Raw genomic sequence first — 24,285 nt, 5'->3', positions numbered from 1 at the left:
TTAAAAACTTCCTCAACCAAATATCCAATTTCATTGATCCCAACTTCTACCTTCCATAAAACACTAGGACACATATGAATTTCAACTGAGTTCTTTATTACTTTATAACAATTGCCTTTCCTCCATTTTCCAATAATGTGTTCCTTAGTTCCATCTGAGACCTCGTCAGCATGGCCTTTAATGTCTATATTGCTACCGACATTCTGATTATGACTACTTAGGTATTCTCTAAAAAGACTGAAGCTTTCTCCGTAGCTCCTCTAATATTCTGAGCCATCACCAAAATTGTCCTTTATGGTCTGTTCACAGCAATGTATGCTTTTTCTAGTGTGAACCTTAAAATTCTTCCAGCCGTTACCCATAACCCAATTCCAAAGCCACTTCTACATTTTAGGTATCTGTTACAGAAGTGCTGCACTTCTGGATAAGACTTTTCTCTCAGTTCATTTCGACTTCTATGACAAAAATACCATAAACTGGGTACCTTATAAGTAACAGAAATTTATTTGTTATTATTCTGGAGGCAAGGAACTCCAAGAGCAAGTTGCTGGCAGAATCAGTGTCTGGTGAGAACCAATTTATTTGTTAATAAATGGCCATCTTCCTGCTGTAACTTCACTTGATGAAAGTGGTGAGGGAGCTACAGGGCCTCTTTCACAAGGACACTAATTCCATTCATGAGGGCTCTGGCTTCATGACTTAATCATCTCCCACTCCGCTTTCTAACATCATCAGATGGCTGATTAGGTGTCAATACCTGAATTTTAGAAAATCATAAACATTCAGATTTTTATAGCACCAAGTGTTGAACAAGTCTTAGGTTTTCAAATGAATATCAATATTTTTATTAATGATCATACATTCATAATTATTTGGTGGATGTTTGTTCATTGAAAACATTTAAATTTCTACCACCAAATCAATAACCTTATTCATGTGTAGTGAGTTTATAAAATGCCTTAATCAAAATCAAATTATAGTAATTGAAATTCTTGTCACAAAGTCAGTTCCTTTATATAAACACATATTCAGCAAACACAGTAAGTTGGCATCTACTGTGAGTCATACTTGCATGTTAGGGATAAAACAGTGAATAAAATCTATCAAGAATATGTGGATAAATAGTTATAATACTAGTTTTTGATGATTATCAAGTGGTACAGGTTAAAAAAATAGAAGAAAACATTACTTAGTGCATTTGAAGGGAAATAAGAGGGGTAGGTTTGGAAAACTTTCTGTAATCGATGATGTGTGAGCAGAAACATGGCATCCAAAGTTGCTTGGGACAAGACGATATTCACATTAAAATGTATAAAGGCAGGAAATCTTGAAAGGGCATGCAACACTTGGTGAAGAAATGGAGAGCAAAAACTGTTTGCGATTGGATCACAGGTAATAGAAAAAAGAGAAATATAAGATTGAAGAACTCATTTGGAATTATTTTGTGAAGGGTCTCTTAGGGAAACAGTGGATTTTTATATTGAAGGAGTAACATCTTTAGATTTTTTACTTTAGAAAGATAATAACTTATACTTTTCATTGTGAAGGAGAATGAATCAACTGTAATATTTCATTTGGGCTGAGGCCTGATTTGACTAATATCCTGAATTTTTACTTATTCATAAATATGATTTTAGAAGGGAAATACAACCTTTAGAAGCATAACCAATATTTCATATGTGTCCATTGGGTGAAAATTTGGTACTGTTAGCTGTGTTTCTCTTTTGAAGAGTAATTTTACTTCATATGGGTATAAATTGTGTAACACCAACAATACACTTTTATGATTCAGATTTTGGCTTTGTCTTCTGTTTCGGCAGATAGAAGATCTAGGACTTAATTGCCAGCTCAGGATTAGTAGGCCGCTTATCTTAGTATGTGGGTAAACTCATGTTAGCAAAAATCATGTAGTTAATCCCTAAAAGAAGGGTTTTTATTTTGTTTTGTTTTGTCTATTTTTGTTTCTTAAACAAAGAAAGAATAAATCACTGTTTACGCAAATCTCTCCTAATTTTGTAATCTGTTTGAATACATTTTCTCGTAAAATTAAAAATAGAGCACCCACTATGCAGAGATCTATGGAGCAAACCATATGTCCTCAAGGTATGACAGAGTTTTAAATCTGCGTGTGCTTTCCTGTTTTGAGCCTGATAATTATTTATGTGTGTGTGTGTGGTGGAGTCGGGGGGGTACTATTTTTTTGCATTAAGAATATTGCAGGGGGGAAAATATAATTTTTTTTTCAATTCTGATAGGTTGTTAGTTGGAATAGACCCCTGTTACTAAAGACAGATTAACAACAACAACAGCAAAACAGAAGCTTATTAATATGTATATTTCATATGTACATGGCAGATACCCAGGGAATGAGTCATTCTCAAAGAGATGACTTTGAACACCAGCTTTATAACATTTTCAACAAAGTACAGTAAATTTTTGGAGAAGTGACAATAAAAAGTAAAAGTATTTTTGGTATCTCAGGGCAGCAATTTGTAGGAAGGCAAATAAATGACAGATAAGGGCTATGTAGTGAAGCTTGTTAATATAGATTCCTCTAGTGTCATATTCAGACGATAAGGGTCCAAAGTTTACTTCAGTGGTTAACCTTGTTCTTCCTGGCAGAAAGAGGTGGTGGGGGAGAATACCTTTTGTCTTTGTAAATATATGTCCTGGTTAGGCAAATAGAGCAAGGGAGGAGAAAGCTGTCCTTCATCTGTTTCTCAATCGCCTTTAGCACAACCATTCTTCATATTCTGGGGTAGCATATTCTGGTCTCCTACAATGTTTAATAAGTATCATTGCTGGCCTCTACTGAGATCCCAGGAGCACCTGCCCAGTTGGGGTACACAAATAAACCTCCAGATATTGTCAGTTGTCATTGCAAGTAAAAAATTGCCCCCGGTTAAGAACCACTGACCATATGAAAAATGTTTCCTTGTTTAGAATAATGTATTCCATGTTTCCTTGAATCTTTAGGATCAAAACACAGCAATAATTTTGTATAAAAAATCAGCTAAGCTGGCCAGACATGGTGCCTCATGCCCGTAATCCCAGCACTTCAGGAGGTTGAGGCAGGAGGATTGCTTAACCCAGGAGTTCAAGACCAGCCTGAGCATAGTGAGACCCTGCCTCTTCAAAAGAAATAAATAATAAAAAAAAAATTAACCAGGCACAGTGACACACACCTGTAGTCCCAGCTACTTGGGGGGGCTAAGATGGGAGAATTGCTTGAGCCTGAAAAATGGAGGCTGCAGTGAGCAGTGATTGTATCACTATACTCTAGTTGGTGACAGAGCAAGACCCTTTCTCAGAAAAAAAAAAAAAAAAAAGGAAAAGAAAATCAGCTACGCAGAAGCCTGCAGGGTGGCCATTCTGACAGGCTGGAAGCATAGTCTGTGGAAGGGAGTCAGAAAAAGATACTTTGAGGATGGGAAGAATAAGAAGGAATTGATGCTGAATGAGATAGCTATATATACATATTCAGTAAGATATTGGAAAAGACATGAATATTTATGAAAGGAAAACATGCACATGTGCAATTGAGCTTAGGCCCCTCCATGGGTCCCATGTTAAAAAAAAAAAAAAGTAGCAGTGTTAGCATGATCTGAGGGTGGAGGTTTTGTTCCTCTGATGTCAAAAGGTGAAGCAGAGGACATGAAAACTCTCACTCTGCATCCTCAGTAGACTAGCCAGAACCACTCAGTGGTAGGCGGTCTCTATCAGGAAAGAATGCTGATTGGTTGTTTTGTCGAAACACAAAAGGGTGAGCAGTGTCAGGGGTTGGTTGATAGCAGTGGTGGAGTCTTTTGAAAAGACTGGTTTCTGCTTAGCCCTTAGGGAAGAAAGCCTAATGATGGTTAGCAAGGGAGGGGTTGCAAAAATGCTCCTCTAACCTCTTGTCCTGTCATGGCTGGGAACTCAACTTCCAAGGTTTCTCTGGGGTCCCTGTGATCAACCTATGGTCCACTCCCTTGTTTGCGGGGCTTAGAATTTCATTTTTATTTCTCAGGTTTAAGTTCTGAATTCCTAAAAGTGAAGAACTTTATCAATTTAGTTTGCTTTTGTGTTGCGTCTTGCAGGGAGATCTAAATTTTAACTGACAGCTATGATTCCTGCATCATTCTGCAAGATTGGAGATGGCTTCATATATCAACTATTTGATTAAAAAGATAGTAAAACTCGGTCAGCATAAGGACAAATGAGCTATTCATTAAAGGTTGTAAGATCTTCATCTATGGCCTAGAGGAAAGAAAAATGAAATGGAAAATAAAAGCTTTGATGTTCTTTAAGTTTCAAGTTTACAGTGACCTAGGAATAAATCTAAATTGGCAAAATCACCAACCTTGAAGGTACAAGGATGAAATCTAAAGTATTGAAATTGTACCGAGCAGACCAACGTTGGGCAACTTAAAGAATAGTCACACACACACACACACACACACACACACACACACACACACACACACAAACACACATAGTCATACGTATTTGTAAATTTGTCTAAAACAAATATATAAGGACTACAAATTTTATTATAATAATTTTTTTTAAAACTTAGGCTTTTGCTTATTTTCTGAAAGTGACTTTAAGAGCAAAATTCTCCAAACTTAATGTGGCCACATGCTGTGTAATTATCTTTTTTTTTTTTTTTTTTTTTTTTTTTTTGAGACGGAGTCTCGCTCTGTCACCCAGGCTGGAGTGCAGTGGCCGGATCTTAGCTCACTGCAAGCTCCGCCTCCCGGGTTCACACCATTCTCCAGCCTCAGCCTCCCGAGTAGCTGGGACTACAGGCGCCCGCCATTTCGCCCGGCTAGTTTTTTGTATTTTTTAGTAGAGACGGGGTTTCACCGTGTTAGCCAGGATGGTCTCGATCTCCTGACCTCGTGATCCGCCCGTCTCGGCCTCCCAAAGTGCTGGGATTACAGGCTTGAGCCACCGCGCCCGGCCTCTGTGTAATTATCTTTAAATCACAAACACAGCCTAGCAGATCTCTCTTTTAAATACAAATGAAAGTCCAAGCAAAAGACTCTATAAAAAATAAACATCTTCCTTCCAGCAGTAGACCATGTTTATGGTCACTGCTGCCGGAAGAGAAAGTAAAGACAGGTTCGAGTTCTATAAATCTGCAGAAGTGAAGTTGTGGGGATAGACTTAGGTCCCCAGAGTTGGCAGAAAGGTTATTTAAGTGAAAACATCTGAGCTACGAAAGATGCTGGAAAGAAAAGTCACCTGAACTTCCCCTTATCTGGCTAAAGCCTATTGTCCTGAAAATACCAGCTGGCATTCACCCCTTTCTAAGGAAGTGATATGGTTTGCCTCTGTGTCTCCATCAAGATCTCATCTACAATTGTAATGTGCAAATGTCAGGGTAGGAACCTGGTGGGAGGTGATTGAATTTTGGGGGCAGATTGCTCCCATGCTGTTTTCATGACAGTGAATTCTCACAAGATCCAGTGGTTTGAAAGTGTGGCACTTCCCCCTTTGCTCTCTCTCTCCTGCCCCTATGTAAGATGTGCCTTGCTTCCCCTTTGCCTTCTGCCATGATTATAAGTTTCCTGAGGCTTCCCCAGCCGTGTGGAATTGTGAGTCAATTAAACTTTTCTGTATAAATTACCCAGTCTCAAGTAGTTTTGTAAAGCAGTGTGAAAATGAACGAATATAGGGAATTTCCTACAAATTCAGCTGCCTTGGAGACAGAATGCCCATTTCCATTAGCATTAAAAAGCTCAATAGAACCTTTCATTCTCTCCCATTGAAACCCTAAAAGTCTCCCCTTTAAGTTGATATATAAGTATAAAACCTTTACTTATTGTACATGAACATGTAAATAAAATAAATCTTGTTTTTTCTTTTGTTACTTAATTTATTGTCAGTTACTTTGCAAATCCCAAACACCAGACCCGAGTAGGAAGAAGAAAACGTTTTTCATGTAACAGCATTGTCTATACACTTTAGCTTTATTAGTGCAACAATAGGAAGGGTAAATCAATTGTAATTTGGCCATACAATATATTTTCTATGTATGCAATGATATCTCAATTTTATTTACTATATTAATTACAGATTGCCAAAGTTGAAAAAAATCATTCCTCTCTTTATGCCAAAGAGGAAGTAAAACTCTGACAGTTTTAAGTGATGGTGTCAATGTTGAATGTCTATATTAGAAGAGCTGGAATGAAAACTGAATTCTTCTAACTCAGACAAGCATAACCAGTGGTTCAATCCAGCAACTGGGTCAGATTTAGATTAAGGGAATTGTGAGTGTGCTGAGGACAGCCAACTTCCTCATTAGGGCACTATTTCCACTTTTACAGTGAAGGCATTGTTGGGGTTCAGAAAATAATACTCGAAGTATGGTGCTTTGGCATGCTGAGTACCTTGAACTGAAGGACGTTGGAAGAGCCTCAGAAGCAATAAGTGCTCTCTGACCTTCATCCACCCTCTTTTCTCCTTCCTCTATTTCTCCTCTGAAACAAGTTGTCAAAGCTAGAATTCTTCTTCCCCAGGGGAACCACAGAAACTAGAACTCCTCTCCTCCAAGCAAGCCATAAAACCTAGAAATGTCATTCTCCAACCCTCTCCCTTTTCTCCTGAAGACCCTCATGTGACAGGTATCCTGCCCCATACCTTGAGGAAGGAATGCGACACAGAGAGGCCAAGAAGAATTTGAGCAAACAGGTTTTTCTGGGTTCCCCTCTCAGTTTATTAACATTAGATCACACCCCTTTTGTCTAATTGCGCTTCTACACGTCGTTCCACGCTACGTCGAACCTAAGCATAAAAATATAAGGTCTACTCCTGTGCCCCATAAAACTTCAGTTAAATAAATTTGGTATGGTTTTCTCTTGCTGACCTCACTTGTTATAAGGGTGTCAGCCATGTACCTTGCAATGGGTAAGGAAAAGATACTGCCTTTTTGCCCCTACAGTATAAAATAAGATCCTTGTCCCTATTGATGGTGAAGTTTTTGAAGCCAAAAGGGATACATGCCCTTCATCGATGGAAATAACACTATACTACCTTCTTTAAGTCATCCGTATATTTGGTGTGGTCCCAGAATACAGACTAATTTTGGAAGTAGGAGGTATAGTAGGAAAAAATTGCGCCCACTTTAAAGTGAATTTTGTACCAATTTAAAAAATATTTTGCATGAATTATTTATAATGGCTTCTGGGGAGAATTTTTATTCACTTGTTCCTTTTCACTTTGTTAAAGTAACACATTTTACATAAGCTTGTGAAGCTAATCTAGCCAGCCTCCTTGTGATCGAATGCTTGTAATTCATCATGCTAGGATGTTTGTTGGCATGATGAGCCATGTAAGACTATTTATCATACCAATTTTGTTTATCCTGTTTGACTCATCCCAAATAAATTATTGTATTATAGTCACTTCAAAAGGGACAACTAAAAGGCACTTCTGCACTAAATAAAACCAATTGTCCCTAATATGCCTTAGAGATCCTGGGCCCATATGTTTTCCTCTTATAATATATTAGGATCTTATTGCAAGTTATATTATTTTTCTCCTTACTATAGCGTTTTATTCAAACTTTCCTAAGATTAAGCTGGCATGTTTGGGAAAAGGAATTGACTAAATGCCAAGTAGGATTCAGATGTGAGTTTTATGGAGTAAGGCTATATAGAAATCTGTGCATGAACAGATTGGCTACAAAATATACCAAGCAACCCAGTAACGCTCCATATCAACGTCCCCGAATCAATGACTTCTGGCATCCTCATGAATCGTTCTGTCCAGTGGTTTAGTTTGAAAATGTTGTCAATGCAATCTTTCAGAGTATTGAAATGCTGGATCAAGTGCTTTTCTATTTGCTTCCTTTGGATTTTATAAATGAAACTCATATTGCTCTCTACTATTGAAATAATTTGCTTTCTGAAGGAAGCTCATTCTGATTTAATAAGCATGCTCCATATTACAAAAGCAAGAGAATACTAAGACATTATTACTTGTATTGAAAAAAGAAAAAAAAAAACTAAAACTAAGTGAACACAGTTGTTTTGTTTCTATTTTTATTTATTTGTTTGTTTGAATAGACAGGATCTGATATGTTGCCCAGGCTGGTCTCAAACACCAGGCTTCAAGTGATTCAACAGCCTGGATTTCCCAAAGTTCTGGGATTACAGGCGTGAACCACTGTGCCTGGCCCAGATATTTCTTCTTATTGAAAAGAAAAAAAATCTACCAACAAATAAAAGAAGTATTTTCTTTCTTCTACTTTTCTCTTGGACATTAAAATAATTATAGGATCTGAGTAAGGAAGATGATGAACTCGTATGTGAAAAATGCACTGAAAAGAGAATAACCTTTTTAATCATCTGCAATCTCCAATTTATCAACTTTAGAAAAGTCCTGGTAAGACCATTCAATGGATTGTCGTTGAGGATGTCTGTAATTCAGCACAGTTTTCTGTATGCCTTCTTCATGGTATCATTTTAACCAATAAATGGTTGCTGCTGTGTTCGTTGCCAAAGAAAGATGGGCTCAAACAAAAGAAGGATCCACTGAAATCTTCAGAATGTCTTACTTGCCTGCAGGCCAGATCCCCTCTGTTAGATAACAGGATCACTGAACTTTTAGTGTTGTACCCCATTTTTCTCCTTGACTCCTGTTGATTAATGCTAGGGCATGGGCAGATATCTCCTCACATAGAGTAGACTATATTATTATTTCAAAATATTTGCTACTTTTCCTGGGGAAGGGTTAAGTTCCCCTCCTCATTGGTTAACAAAATGGGAGTGGCAGTTTTATCAACAGGGTATGGGTTGTCCAGTTCTGCCACAATACTAGGAATGTCCCAGTTAGAGGCTGCTCTGTCAGCATCAGATCTTAGATGAACATAAAGTTTCCATATGGACTTTTATTTTGTTGTAAGTTATTGAGATTTAAGGAGATGTGTTACCACAGCATAACCTAGCTTCTGCTGATGTAAACCAAAAATAAAACCCTAAGTCTCCCCAGCAGACTGAATGGACTTCCTCTTGGCCAAGGTACCCCAGAGAAACCTGAAAAACTAAATTTTCAGCCATGATCATGACAGGAAGAGTGGTCAGACATGCTTCACTTTAATCCCCCACTTTTGGAGTTCAGGCGCAACTGACCAGTATTAAGGTTAAAATAGAGATCATAAGACTGACAAAACGGATTATTTGTGGTGATAAGATACCAAATTATAAACAAGACCCAAGGCCATGCAAGATAAGGGTTGTCACAGTGTAGAAACCCTAAAATCTCATTAAATGGGCTTTTAAATTTCACCCAGTCTAATGTGGCTTACTTTCTCACCTGACTCTGGTATAGCATCACATAACAGATAGCAGATCCTGAAGGAAATAAAAATATTTTACCCCAAAATGTATTTCTTTGACATGTTTTGAAATGGATTTGTAAAGCTGTATTTTATGGGAGGAATTTGTATCTTTAGAGAATCTTCATTCATGCAGCCAGGCTTTCCCTTTCTAGGCCTTTCCTGGATCTGGGAGAGATTAACTGAGAGTCTAAAAACTTTAAAGGTCTGAAGAAAGGCCAGGTGTGGTGTGGCTCATGCCTATAATCTTCGCACTTTGCAAGGCTGATGCGGGAGGATTGCTTGAGCCCAGGAGTTCAAGACTAGCCTGGGCAACACAGTGAGACTCCGTATCTAAAAAAAAAGAAAAATCAATACATAAAAATAAAGTCCGAAAAGACACATTTACCATCCATTCTAAGGGTTGCTACCTATGAAGGTAAAAAGAACCGTGGCCTCTACAACCTGCTTATTTATTTATTTATTTATTTATTTATTTATTTATTTTTGAGGCAGGCTCTCACTGCGTTGTCCAGGCTGAGGGGCAGTAGCAAGATCACACCTCACTACAGCCTCAACTACCCATACTCAAGCAATTCTCCTGCCTCAGCCTCCCGAGTAGCTGGGACTACAGGCACATGCCACCATGCCCGACTAATTATCTTTTTCCAATTTGCAGAGATGAGGTCTTGCTTGTTGTCCAGGCTATTTTTGAACTTCTGGGCTCAAGGGATCCTCTTATCTCAGCCTCACAAAGTGCTGGGATTACAGATGTGAGCATCACACCTGGCCAACCCGCTTATCCAACTCCAGCATTCCTTTCCACTGACTTTAAGTCTTTAGACAATAGCTTAACTCCCTTAAACAATTTGTCAACAAAAGAATCCCTGAAACCCACCTATGACTTTTATGACCTCTTTTTGAGCCAAACCAATGTATACCTTCCATGTATTGATTTATGTCTTTGCCTGTAATTCTGTCTCCCTACAATGTATAAAACCAAACTGTAACCCAACCACAATTCTCAGGACCTCTTGCAACTATTTCCCAGGCCATGGTCACTCCAATTGGCTCAGAATAAACCTCTTCAAAATATTTTACAGTTTTGTTTCTCTGTTAACATGGATACATTGTCTCTTATGGAGAATTAGGAGAAGTAAAGGCAAATTATTATTTATAATGACTACTGTATGCCAGGCAACTTGTGTATGCCAATTCGATAAATTATCAGTAGAGGGACTACTTAAGTAATATGCATAATTGAAATGAAAATAAAGTCAGATCCAGAATAAATATTTTCCCTTACTCAGGTTTCTAAATTCAGCCAAAGATTAGTTCTTTTTTCCCTGAAGCAAAGTGACTCTTTGCTTTATGATTTTCCAGTTATATATTTTTATTCTATGCCAAGGTCTGTGGGTATCTTTGATTAGAATAGTTATATTTATTTGAGTAAGGGTGGAAGGAAGAAAAGCAAAATGTATTTCCTCAGCAGAGTGTGTTTATTCTTCTTAGGCATGGTGTAGAGCCTAAGTATCAAGATTCCTAGATGAATATAAAAAACATTTACATGATACATAAAAGAAGCAACCACCCAGCATAAACATCAGTGAACTGTGAATAAAACTCTCAATGGCAACGTGTGAGAAGAGGTTTTGCTGCTCATAATCATAGGAACATATTCATTAGACTCTCAACTGGAGCCCAAGCCCAAGAAGTTTCAAATGCAATTGAAGGCAAGCTAAGGTTAGTGGAAATACCTGGAGACGCTTCCTGAGAAACTTATGTTAGCTTTATAATAACTAAAGGGCAGCATTTACAGTCCTGCCCTGGGGTTACTAACTTCATCTCAGTGAGAATAGTTCATTAGGGTAATTCTTCTCTGTGTCACAGAAGAAACTTTGGTTTTAAGTGTCAGAAATCCAATCTCTAAGTTGAACTAAAAGGAGAACTTATTGATCATTTACCATTAAAAATCATTTAATTTCAAATGGTGCAGTTATTTCACAGAAACAGGCAAGGGTAAGATTTTGGCAATGGCTAGATTCAGAAGATACAAGTCACTGGGGAGTCCTGTCTGTCTTTTCCCTCTAGCCTTTTTATTTTTGTTCTGGTTTCCTTCTCAAATAACTTCTTACCAGGGTGGGGACAGATGGCCACTAAACTCCAAACTTAAATCAGCTATAGAATTTGAGATTCCGGAGAAGAAAATATCCCTTTGCCAAAATAGGCAAAGTCACTGGAGAGCCTTTGGTCATCTTGGGTCATGTTGTTATAGGTAGTTAGGCAAGAGTGGGGCAGGAGAGGGCGCTCCCCCGTCACCCACTAAGGATGTTGGGTGATGGTTCTGCGATTCTCGCATTTCCTCTCTAAAAATGGTCATTCAGCAGCTCCCAGAAGAGGCCATTTCCTGATGGTCCACACTTGTTAACAACAAAATGTTAACCAAATGCAGGCCCCAGGAAGAAGCTGCATCCTGGGCATGCATGTTAAGAGTCGAAAATGGTGAAGTATGATCTTCCAGGGTGGGGGAACACTCCACTGTGTTTGAAATGCTTGTTCCCTGGTGCCATAAATAAATAACACTCAGCAAGGCCGTTTTTATACTTTCTGCAGAAAGGGTACACTCGCCAGCAGTTTTGCCATGACAGTACGCTGAACAAAGGAGACAGGGTCATTTATAACCTGACACGTCCTCCCTACTGCTGTGTCCAGTTTCCATTGGCTGGAACGGGACCTCACATTCTGTATTTGTCCTGATCAGCTAGCAATTTTGAACTTTTTAAAAGAGGCAAAGGCAGAGGAGAAAAAAGGAAGGAGGAAGTAACTTGTGGAATTGTTGAGAAAGGTAAAAACACCTTCAAATAAGGAAGACGAACAGGCTATGAACTAATGCTTGCTTGGACTAGTATAAGCATGCCAGGGCAAATATTTAGGTTAAATTGTGGGAGCTAAGAACATAAAGTACATTGATTTCTTCATTACGACTAGCAGATATTAAAGAATGCTAGCACAGGTCTTTGAATAAATTTTGCTTCTAAGAGAAGTTATTATTTATTCTTAATTAGATGGGGAAGAAAGTCTTTGAAGAGGAACCTCTACTTTACTTTTTACAACTGGAAAGGGAAAAGGGTAAGGAAAGCACTGTGCATGCAGGAAACCCATCAAAAGGGAAGAATCATGGGAAAGAGGCAAGCCTATAAAAGTCCTAGGATCCCAGTTAAACGGGGCACTCAACCTTCTGTCTTCAAACTTCGCGTGCCACTGAGGTCCCCCTGAGGCAAATTTTCATTTCTTTCCTGTTCTAAGACCTTTTAAAATAAACTTCCATTCCTTCTCTGGAATTTGCCTTGATCTCTTTTTCTGCAATATGCCCCTTAGTTGAATTCTTTCTACTGAGGAGGCAAGGACTGAAGTTTCCACAGACCCATACAGATAGGCCAGCAGTGACTTGGGGTAACTCAGGTCTCTTCCACCGATAACAATGTGCTAAGAACTGTGCCTTGAGGATGGGCTGCTCTTGTTGTCCAGGTTGGTATTGATAGAGGCAGCTTAGGCACCCCCACCTCAGTGGAACCCTGCCTTCAAGCCTGAAACAGCCTAAAGGCTGAAAAACCAGACTGCTGGTCCGGATGAAGCCTGCCCTTTCCCAAATGATTCTTTCTGAGAATCATTGTACCAGTGGGCAGATGGTCGTGGAGCTTCGGGAAGTTTCCGCCATTTGCAGTAGTGAGGAGTCTGGCCTCTCCTGTTCCTTTGTGGTGATCTGGGATTCAATCTGTGAGGTGGGAAACCTGCTAGCAGTACTCTCTCTTGCTTTTCTGAGAGTTGTTTTTCCTGTTCGCCCAATAAATTCCATTTTCCTCACCCTTCTATGTGTCTGCCGGCCTAATCTTTCCTGGTCGTGTGACAAGAGCTGGATTTTAGCTGAACTGAGGAGAAAGTTCTGCAACAGTATCATGTGCTACATTTTTGGAATGTGAGAGGGGAAAGTCTCAGACAAACCATATGGAGTGGATCTCCCACGGAAAGAAAGATGCTGTTACCAGAGGGAGGGAGGGAGGAAGATAAGTTGGGAAGACAACAACAGTAGCTGTGTGAGAACATTATTCATGTCCCCTTTGGTCAGGAAATCCAGTGCCCAGATAGAGTTGTAGTTTGACTTTGGAGTTCAAGCCTTCAGGAATAACATGGGAAGTCTAGCCATTTAAACATGAACATTGTTGGATGTTTCCATCTCTAATATCACAATCTATTGATAAGGCAAAACTGAGTTTATTGATTATCTTGTTAAGAGAAAACATTACACCCAAAGCTTGGAAAATGTTTCAGAGAGGAAAACACAGGATTAGAACTTACTAGAAAACTTACTAGACAGTTGCAAGATAAGGTATACCTTTTAATATCAGCATTGCCGGGTAGAGGACAAATAGGATTGCATAAGAATCGTGGTATTACAGTTTAGGATCGGCAGAAACTGCAAGACAAGGATTTTGAGACAAGGAGTTCAGAAGAGTCTTAGGGCATAACTTCATGCTTTCTAGGGAAGAGCTGGTAGATATTTCAGGAAGTTTTTGTAATGAGCAATCTAGTTATTTGCCTGGGCAAGAGACTCACATAATAGTAAACGTGTGCTAATGAAGACATTGGAATACTAGTAATATTTAGGTAGACAGTAAACTCTGTGAGGGGAAGTTATTTTGTTCTTTAATGTCCATCCTATGTGTGGAAATAAATGGTTTTAGTTCGTAACATGTTTTGTCCTAGGAAACATGACAAACTAGTACGGTGATAGAGAAGTGTTTTTAAAACTATCTAAAATGGTAAACATTCATTTAAGATAATAAAATGTAATTTAACTAACTTACCTAACAGATGTTAAAATGTAAATAAAATAAGATAAAGATAAAAAATTTAACAGAAACTTTTAAGGATAAAATATCTTTAAAGCTTCAGTAAATAAATGTTTTCTATCATTATTTACTCAGCTCTTTTAAACAAAAATTATTTTAATATTCAGGGTAACATTAGCATTTATATTCTCTTTGATATTGGAAAGAAATGTTCTGAATTCACTTAGATTTTCCTCCTTGTTTTGAGGAGGCCTCTCTGCTTGCTGCTCTTATCTTTCTACAGCAGCTTCTATCCTGGAGCTCTATTCCTTGGTATTATTGAATAAACCTTTCTTTTGTGTTGTTGATTTTTTTTTTTCTGACAATCTTCTGCTCTTTCGGGTTGAAGGTATGAGCCTATCTCTCCTCTTCCCTATTATTTATTTTTACTCCAACCAATAGCATATGATACACCTTGGTTTAGGTGACCAGAATTATCTTAAAGGGCCCAAAAGCTTAGAATCACAACTATTTTGATTCTGCTTATGAAATTCTTTATAGATATATGCTATATTTTGAAACTCTGAGAGTAGGAATATGTTGATGAGTAGATCACAAATGTAAATTTATACATGTAAATTGCACTGTAGATTTTCTGGATAATCTGGATATGTAACTTATGTAAAATACATAAACTTATAATGTAAATAGAGGTAGCTTTGGTGCAAATAAATTGCTTCTAACAATGTTCTCACTGGCTTTTCTGTTACGGGAGCCACCTGTTGTCCTTCTGTCATATATATATATATGACAGAAGAAATATATATGTGTGTGTGTATATATATACATATATATATATATTTTTTTTTTTCTCTGCCATGCGTTTCTCAGGCTGTAGGTCCTCCTATTCAGGCACTAACGTGTTACCATCACCACATTGCCATGACAGCAACAGGTCAGAATTATCAAGAAATGTAGTGCTTCCTTCTGTGGGTAGGGCAGTTTGTCACTGATGTGAAATTTCAGTTGTAACAGATTATATATATATGTCTTCCAGCCTGGAAAACAGAGTGAGAGCTTGTCTCAAAATTATATATATATAATTTTCTCACTCTGTCTCCCAGGCTGGAATGCATTGGTGCAATCATAGCTGAATGCAGCTTCAAACTCCTGGGCTCAAGGAATCCTCTTGCCTCAGCTTCCTAGCTGAAACTACAGGTGTGCTCCACCTTGCCTAGCCTGGAAACATTAAAATGTAACAAGCTACCCAGAAATGTTCTGGTGCTTTCCCGTGTTTTAAAAAGTGCCGCTATTTCCCCTCCCAGAGGCTTATCCATACTCAGAAAGCAATAATGTTCCCTTCACACTGAAGTAAACAACATGACAACTTTTGACCCATAAGAAGGAAAAAAATGTGCAGTATGTAAAAGTCACAGAGGAACATTTGAGCAGTGTAGATTCCTCCAGTGTCATTTAGAGTGTACTTATTGCTCAAATGAAATTTCTTCTTCCCTGGGTAAAATGCACCAGAATTCACATGAGCTCCCCAGTGACACACATGCGCGCACGCGCGCACACACACACACACACACACACACAGAGAAAATAATGGGGAAAGAAAAATACCTACTAGCTCTGCATAAAACTGCTTTCTACAAACAAAACAATGACAAAATCAGATGTTAGGAGAGCACTGGTGAAAGCAAACTTGCATCTTGACAAAGTTTAACAGGTGAAGAAGACTTTATTTAAAGTTATTGCAATAGGAAAGAGAGGTTAGCAACCAGTACATGAGCTTAACTCTGCTGAAACAAAATGCCAGAGAGCTTTTAAAAGAGCTGGGAGAGATGGTGGGGAAACATAGGCCATCTGTGTTTGCTAATTGGCCTTCCCCATAGGAAAAAACTTGCTCTTATTTTCAAGGCAGGAGGTAGTTTTACAACTTGGAGCAAGACACTCACCTTCTCATGAAGACCTGGAGATAGGAGTGCTATTTTCCTTGAAAATTGATGACATTTCAAAGAGAGGGTTCCCAGGTCCTTGAGAAAGGCATTTCCAGGGTTGTAAAACTGGCAAGAGACTGGGGAAGATTTGCATATACTTTAAAGGGGCAGAGAAAGAATTTACAATGACAAGTTTTCTTAAAGTAAATGGTTTAAAGAAAAGGACTTTAGGGTCCTAGAGACAGGAGGATGCTTGTCTAAATTTTATAAAGCTGAGGAAAAGGTTAATGACACATGTCATGGAGGGCACTTCCTATATCCATCTGGAAGCTTCTTCAAGAAGAAAGGGTATCTGCCTTAACATCATTTTGGATATGACGCATAATTCACATAGATATACAAGGTAGGATGATGTTTATGGAGGTTGAGTTGAAGTTCCTGGGATGGCTATTGCACCAACATTTTGCACCCTTTAAGCCGTTCATTCTCTTGGGTTAACTTTTACTTTTACCTTGTGGTTCCTTTCTTATAAGCATATTTGGACAAACATGGACATATTTGGATATGTTTATGTATTTTTGTATTGAATAAATATACAGATGTCATTGGTATCATGCGGGATTGGTTCCAGAACACCCCTTGAACACCATAATTTATGGATGCTCAAGTCTCTTACATAAAATAGCACAGTAACTTGGATATAACCTATGAGCATTCTTCTGTATAAATAAATCATCTCTAGATTACTTATAATACCTAAGAAAATGTAAATGCTATGTAAATAGCTGTCATACTGTATTGTTTAGGGAATAATGACAAGACAATAGTCTATACAGGTTCGGTACAGATGCAAGCATTATTTTTAAAAAAAATATTTTAGGCCGGGCATGGTGACTCATGCCCGTAATCCCAGGACTTTGGGAGGCCAAGGTGTGCAGATCACCTGAGGTCAGGAGTTCCAGACCAGCCTGGCTAACATGGTGAAACCCCGTCTCTACTGAAAATACAAAAATTAGCTCCGCGTGGTGGTGATGCCTATAATCCCAGTGACTAGGGAGGCTGAGGCTGGTGAATCACTTGAACCTAGGAGGCAGAGGTTACAGTGAGCCAAGATTGCGCCACTGCACTCTAGCCTGGGTGACAAGAGTGAAACTCTATCTTAAAAAAAAAAAAAAATTGCATCCACATTTGGTTGAATTCACAGATGTAGAACACAAGAATACAGAAGGCCAGCTGTATGTTGAGATAATATTGATATATATATATGGCATATTTGAATAGATATTTAAATAAAAATGGCCTTCTAGATATTAGCACCTAGAGCATAAAGAAGGTTTAAGTGGCACAGGAGAAAGGGGAAATAGTATTTGTTATATTTTTATTTTGAATCATGCAAAGCATTAAGCCCTCTACTGTTATATATTTAATCCACACAATAACACTATGAAGAAAGTATGATGGTCCTCTTCAAAAATAGAAGTGAACCCAGAAACTTGACATCACTTATCAAGAACACACAGCTACTCAGTGGTGGAGCTGAGATTCTAAAACGAGATGGTGAACAGTCAGATGCCTGCATTTAAAAAAATGTTTGATTGCTAACAGCTTGAGGCACCACTTTTTCTACCTTTCCCTTTTGTCTCACATCTAAATAAGTCCATAGAAAAGTGGAACCAAATCCTACAAACCTCTGCCCATAATAACCCTCACCCTCCTCATCCCGGTCCCATTCCCTAACGACAGTAAAAACCAGAGACACTTGCCTCTTTCTTTCCTCATGCTTCCCCCCACCAGCTTGGGTGCCTACCCTGCTCTATTTAAAAAGTCCCATCTGCCAGGCGCAGTGGCTCACGCCTGTAATCCCAGCACTTTGGAAGGCCGAGGCGAGCGGATCACGAGGTCAAGATATCGAGACCATCCTGGCTAACACGGTGAAACCCCGTCTCTACTAAAAATACAAAAAATTAGCCAGGTGTGGTGGTGGGCGCCTGTAGTCCCAGCTACTCGGGAGGCTGAGGCAGGAGAATGGAATGAACCCAGGAGGCGGAGCTTGCAGTGAGCCAAGATTGCACCACTGCACTCCAGCCTGGGCGACAGAGCGAGGCTCCACCTAAAAAAAAAAAAAAGTCCCATCATGTGTTTAATAAGCCTTTTATATCCTCTAGGTGATGTATGATGGTATTATCTTGATGTTGGTTGGGGATTGATCCTTCCCTCTGTAGGCAGGAGAACTACAAAACAAGGGCAATGCAAAGTAATAAGGAAAGGCAGGGCCTCTCTACACACACATCACCACTTCAAGATACTTCAGTAGCCAAAACTCTCTATGTGCCATTAGCCGTGTGAGTCTTTCCATGCCATAAACAGAACCCAGGAACCCAGGAGAAAAAGTAGGGGGAGAAAAGCTCATTGGAAAGAGACATTTAAACACAATTTGCACTGCTTGTGTGTTTGAATTTTCCATGTGTTTTGGTTTTACAATTAGAAACTGCAGTCATATGGATAGTGTGAATCAAAGTAAACTTTATTACAATAAAGGACTATGATTTAAGGCGTGTTTCCTCCTTCTCTGTTCTAATGTTATGAATATAATGGATTTTAGGAAAATAGCGGGCCTACTGCTGAGCTAGAAGACAAATGCCACGTTGCAATAGGAAAGGCAGAACATCTCCTGCGTCTCCTGAAAGATTTTTTCACAGAATTATCCCTGAGGGTAGTGAACATCTGTTTCATTTAGCTTTCTTTTTCCAATTCTCTTAATAACAGAAGTGATCTTCCTCTGAGGAAGCTATTCCGTAAGTTTCAACAGAGTTAAGTTCTTTAACTTCACAAAATTTGTCCCAGACACAGAGATGGTCATGAAGCCCGAGCTTGGACTATGAAAATACTTTATCCTCCTGAACCTAACAGTAGGTTTAGAGATAGGCACATGGCTCAATTCAGGCCACTGAGTCTCCTACCCAGGAATCTTCTGCCAGAGGCTTTAAAATGATGGCATCTTTCGTTGTGGTTGCTAGGTGGCGAGGGTGTGGCTACAGGGCTGTCACAGGTGATTGTTTTTATTCCCCGAAGGTAAATTCACTGAGACACAGAAAAATACACAGGGCTCTAAAATATAATGCTTGAATCCAGTTATCTTTGGAAGTTTCGGTTACATAAGACGATAGATTCTTCTTTTCTTCCTAAAGTAGTCTGGATTGAATTAAGTTTCTATAACTTTTGATCAAAAGTTTAAATGTGGACTGAGCACAGTGGCTCATGCCCATAATCCCTGCACTTTGGAAGGCCAAGGAGGGAGAATTGTTTGAGCCCAGGAGTTTGAGACTAGTCTGGGCAACACAGTAAGACCCCGTCTCTACAAAAAATTAAAAATTAGTGTGGTGTGTGGGTGCATGCCTGTAGTCCCAGCTACTCAGGAGACTGAATCAGAAGGATCTCTTCAGCCCAGGAGATTGAGGCTGCAGTAAGCCATGATCATGCCACTGTACTCTAGCCTCCATGAGAGTGAGAGCCTGTCTGATAAACAAACAAATGAAAACATTCTTATCTCTATGTGTGCTCATACACTGTGGCGAAAGAAGCACTAGGTAATGTGACTGCATAATTCGTAGTCCAAGTCAGAACATTTATGCAAGTTAAAACAGACACTATTCAAATTTACACAATGCAACAGTTACATGGAACTGTCCCAGCCCAACTAGAACATATGGTAACCTCAGTAATTGGGGTTGTACTATACCATACTGCATACTTTCTAAACCTCTCAATAGCTTCTTCCATGTCCATGGTGGTTTTAACATATACTTTGTGTGTAAGAAAACAGCTTGTAAAAATAACAACCACTGAAGATTGTGTCTTGGCCTTAGCCCTCTACCTTCTATTACCTATCTGTCTGTCTACTATCTATCTATCTATCTATCTATCTATCTATCTATCTATCTATCTATCTATCTATGCTTCTATAATAACCTTCTATTATCTATCTATCTGTCTGTCTGTCTGTCTATCTATCTATCTATCTATCTATCTATCTATCTATCTATCTGGCTAACTAGCTAGATGTCTTCTATCTATCTAATCTATCATCTCCTTTAAATGAGTTATAAGTTGGAGGAGAGACTTATTTACAGATAAATTACCTAGAGTAATAAACAAGTATCATCTGTCGAGATAGGGGATTGAGAGTGAAGAAGAGACAAGTAAGAAGCTGAAGGTGGTATATATGTGATCATGGTGGCATGTATTTGCCTTGGCCTGACCAACAGTACTTCCTTGTTTCTTTCTCATCCCAGAATGTTTCCTTGCTTCATCTATAGCAATGTACTTAGCCACACAGGATAAATATAACGTTCTAAGGCAATCATAACAACTTAATTCCCCGTTGTTAGTTAATAATCTTTGGAAAGCTTTTCACCCACTTATGCCCACCGGGATGTAAGGAGAAGTCTATTGATAACTCCTAGTAAAGCTTTTCTTTCCTGAGAGAGGTACAAGAAGATGTATTGTTTTGCCTCTGCATCCCTTTCCAAATGAAATTTCTGCTTTGGACTCTTGCACTAAGACATAATGACTGAAACTGTGACCACAATTTGGTGTCATCCATGAGGCAATAAGACCGAGGACAGGAATCAGCATACTGAGGATGGTGGTGTGGAAGCATGGAAAGTTTGGCTCCTTAATGGCATTGCTAAGTTGTAGGACCATTCCTGAGATTCTTACATTCAGATTTCTTGTTAAATGAGCAAGTTGAGTTTTATGAGTTAAGCCATCATCAGGGAGGTGGTGTGTTACTTCCACCTGAATGCATCCTAATCAATACAGGAGGCACATATTCAACATCAGGCTGTCAATGTCCCATGTTATGGTCATATGCCAATCAGGGAAAATTCTGCAGACAATTTTCGCATAAAGTCCTATAGCAACTAAAAAATGCTACCTCTGTGTTTTTCAAGAAAGCTAGAGCTGTCTAGACAGGACTCCTACTGCCCACCTAAGAAAATCTCTCTCTCTCCTTCCTCTCTCTCTCTTTCCTTACCTTTCCTTCTTCCTCTTCCTTTTACCCTATTCTCCTCCTCCCTCTCTCTTTTCTATCTGCTATAGCAAATCATTCCTTAAGGGTAGGTATGAAAAAAAGTCTATAAAAGTTTATGAGAAAGCCACTAATATCCATCTTTTGTGATTTTGGAATCGTTTCTGAATCAAACAGAGTAACAAATACCACTACAACAAAGGAGACTAATTAATTGATTGGCTGTTCTAAAAGCCTATGTAAGCCCTATATAACCTAGGGTCTTTCCCTGTCTCCGTGCTTGAGAGATTGCAATATTACCTTAGTATATTGAACTTTCCACATATGACTGCCTCCAAGCTTTTATTTCTAAGTATCCATTTCCACTACCATTGGATGGTGATGGAATAAACATGGGTATAGTTATTAGGAGGCTTGGGCTCTAGTCACAGCTTTGCTCCTAATAACCCATGCTACTCAAGATAGTTTATTGAAGCCCTTAGGAGACTTCAGTTTTACAATCTGTAAAATGTGAAGTTCAAATACGGTAATTTAGATTTCTAATATTTTATATTCATAATTCAAAGAGACATCATCTCAGAAAAATGGATTTCACAGCCCAACACTGTTGTGTTGAGAAGTGTGGTAGGCTGAGTAATGGCCCCCAAAGACATTCAATACCTAATTTCCGGAACCTGTGAATGTCATCTTATAGAGCAATATGGACATTGCATATCTGATTAATTTAAGAATCTTCAAATGAGGAGATTATCCTGAATTATCTGGGTGGCTGCTAAATGTAATTACAAGGATCCTTATGAGAGAGAGGCAGATTTGACCACAGAAGAGGAGAAGAACATGTGTCCACGCTGCTGGCTTTGAAGATGGAAGAAGGGGCATGAGTTAAAGAATGGAAAAAATGCACCTGTAGAAGCTCAAAAAGGTAAGGAAAGGGATTCTTTTCTGAAACCTCTAGAAAAAACACAGTCCTGCCAACACCTTGATTTTTGATATCCAGCCAGAACTATAAGAGAATACATTTGTATGATTTTAAGCCATTAAGTTTGTGATAATTTGTTATAGCACGTATTAGGGTTTTCTAGAGGTATAGAGCTAATAGGATGTATGTACATATGAAAGAAAGTTTATTAAGAAGAATTGGCTCACATGATTACAAGAAGTCCCAAGATAGGCCTTCTGCAAGCTGAGGAAAGAGAGAAGCCAGTAGTGTGTCTCAATCCAAGTCCAAAAGCCTCAAAACCAGGAAAGCCAACAGTGCAGTCCCCAGTCTGAGGCCAAAGACCTGAGGTCCCCTGGGAGACTGCTGGTGCAAGTTCCACAGTCCAAAGGCGAAAGAACCTGGAGTCTCATGTCCAAGGGCAAGAGTAGAAGAAGGAGAGCATCCAGCTCAGGAAGAGAGAGACAGAGAGAGAGAGAGTGCATGAGAGGACTCGACAAGCTACTTTTACTTTCTTCGGCCTGCTTTGTACTAGCTGTGCGAGCAGCTGATTGGATTGTGCCACAGTGAGGATGGGTCTTTCTCTCCCAGTCTATAGGCTTAAATGTCAATCTCTTCTGGCAATACCCTCACAGACACTTCAAGAAACAGTATCTTACTAGCCACCTGGGTATCCTTCAATGCAGTCAAGTGAACACTTGTTATTAATCATCACACAGGAATATAGGTAAATAATTCAAGAATAGTAAAGTCTTATTGACCTTAGCAGGGATGTGGACCAGGAAAGACTGTCCATTCTGAATAGAAATGAGTGGTGGTAATTGCTTTACTGTCTATCTGCTGGTTTAGAAGATGATAAATCTGAATCTGTAGAAATAGCTTTGAGTTAAACTGGTCTTTTTGGATTTTATCTTTGTATTACACTCTTATGTGGAGCCTTTAATATGTGCCTGTAAGTTGCTCTTTGGTTCTAAACAAGCTTTCCTTATAAGTTACAGTTGCAGATAATGGCAGGCTTGGTGTGGCTATACAAATGAATCAATCACCTTTAACATTTATTATTGGGGGGAACCAGTCCCCAGTATTCAATGTACGTTCTTTTCTACATCCCTAAGTGTTGGCTGGTCTGAGAAATAAAGGGAAAGAGTACAAAAGAGAGAAATTTTAAAGCTGGGTGTCCGGAAGAGACATCACATGTCGGCAGGTTCCGTGTTGCCCCCAAAGCCACAAAACCAGCAAGTTTTTATTAGTGATTTTCAAAGGGGAGGGAGTGTACAAATAGGGTGTGGGTCACAGAGATCACTTGCTTCACAAGGCAATAAAATATCACAAGGCAAATGAGAGCAGAGTGAGATCATAGAACTGGGGCAAAATTAAAATTGCTAATGAAGTTTCGGGCATGCATTGTCATTATTGTCATTGATAACATCTTATCAGGAGACAGGGTTTGAGAGCAGACAACTGGTCTGACTAAAATTTCCTAGGTGGGAATTTCCTTGTCCTAATAGGCCTGGTAGCGCTATGGGAGACCAGGGCTTATTTCATTCCTTATCTGCAACCATATAAGACAGACATTCCCAGAGCGACCATTTCAGAGACCTCCCCCTAGGAATGCACTCTCTTTCTCAGGGCTGTTCTTTGCTGAGAAAAAGAATTCAGCGATATTTCTCCTATTCGCTTATGTAAGAAGAGAAATATGGCTCTGTTCCACCCGGCTCTCAGGCAGTCAGACCTAATGGTTATCTCCCTTGTTCCCTGAACATCGCTGCTATCCTGTTCTTTTTTCAGGGTGCCCAGATTTCATATTGTTTAAACACACATGCTTTATGAACAATTTGTGCAGTTAGCACAATCATCACAGGGTCCTGAGGCAACACATATCCTCATCTTACGAAGATGATGGGATTAAGAGATTAAAGTAGACGGGCATAGGAAATCACAAGAGTATTGATTAGAGAAGTGATAAATGTCCATGAAATCTTTACAATTTATGTTCTTCTGCCATGGCTTCAGGCGGTCCCTCCATTTAGGGTCCCTAACTTCCTGCAACAATTTATCTCTTAGTCAGTGTTTATTATGCTGGCTTCTAACCTATGGCATGTATCAGAATAAAAAGTTTGTAAGAGCACATGACAGGATTTCAACCTTGTGTAACTAGTCAGAATTTTCTTAACGTGTTTATTTTTAAATTCCTCCTCAGAGATTATAAAATACACAAAAAATTTGGAAAAAAGTCACTTAAT

The 24,285-nt window shown here is 39.0% G+C and overlaps 1 long non-coding RNA gene across 1 annotated transcript; it reads left to right on the top strand.

The window, feature by feature from the left end:
• Nucleotides 1-7,983: 7,983 nt before the first annotated feature.
• On the top strand, nt 7,984-13,291 carry LOC139357323 (uncharacterized). Its single transcript, XR_011610295.1, has 3 exons — nt 7,984-8,373; nt 10,817-11,047; nt 12,370-13,291. It is a non-coding gene; the product is annotated as an uncharacterized lncRNA (long non-coding RNA).
• The last annotated feature ends 10,994 nt before the right edge of the window (nt 13,292-24,285 follow it).

Source organism: Macaca nemestrina, chromosome 12 (genome assembly GCF_043159975.1).
Source record: "Macaca nemestrina isolate mMacNem1 chromosome 12, mMacNem.hap1, whole genome shotgun sequence".
NCBI classification, from domain to species: Eukaryota; Metazoa; Chordata; class Mammalia; order Primates; family Cercopithecidae; genus Macaca; species Macaca nemestrina.
This window is presented reverse-complemented; position numbering and strand designations above follow the sequence as displayed.